Here is a 454-nt window from a genome sequence, read left to right on the forward strand (position 1 = left end):
TGAGAAACTTTGTTTCTTTTTCTGGCTGTTCAGTGCATAGAAAAGAGGGACTTTCCAGTACAAATGAGGGACCTCAAGTTGAGCTGTCAAAATAGGGACTGTCCCTCCGAAAAAGGGACAGTTGGGAGGTATGGCCTGGGTGACATTTCTGTGGCTACGCACACCACATAAACATACCCTCAAGTGAACTGGCTGATGAAAAAATTTAGTTAATGTGACTATTTATTATAAACCTGTGGTAAAGTCTGTGTAAAATTAGATTGTAAGCTTCACGGGGTAGAGAACAGAGACTAATGTCTAAACACTGCTAAGCACTAAGTAATATATATGGGTGCTGTAAAGAATAAACATGATTCCAATTTATTAACGTTTCAATGCACCAGTCAGCGCCACAGAGCAACTGACAGGATTTCCAACAGGAAATTGCATAGCTACATCCCGATTCCGCACACGG

This window comes from Xenopus laevis, chromosome 2S (assembly GCF_017654675.1).
Source record: "Xenopus laevis strain J_2021 chromosome 2S, Xenopus_laevis_v10.1, whole genome shotgun sequence".
Taxonomy (NCBI): Eukaryota; Metazoa; Chordata; class Amphibia; order Anura; family Pipidae; genus Xenopus; species Xenopus laevis.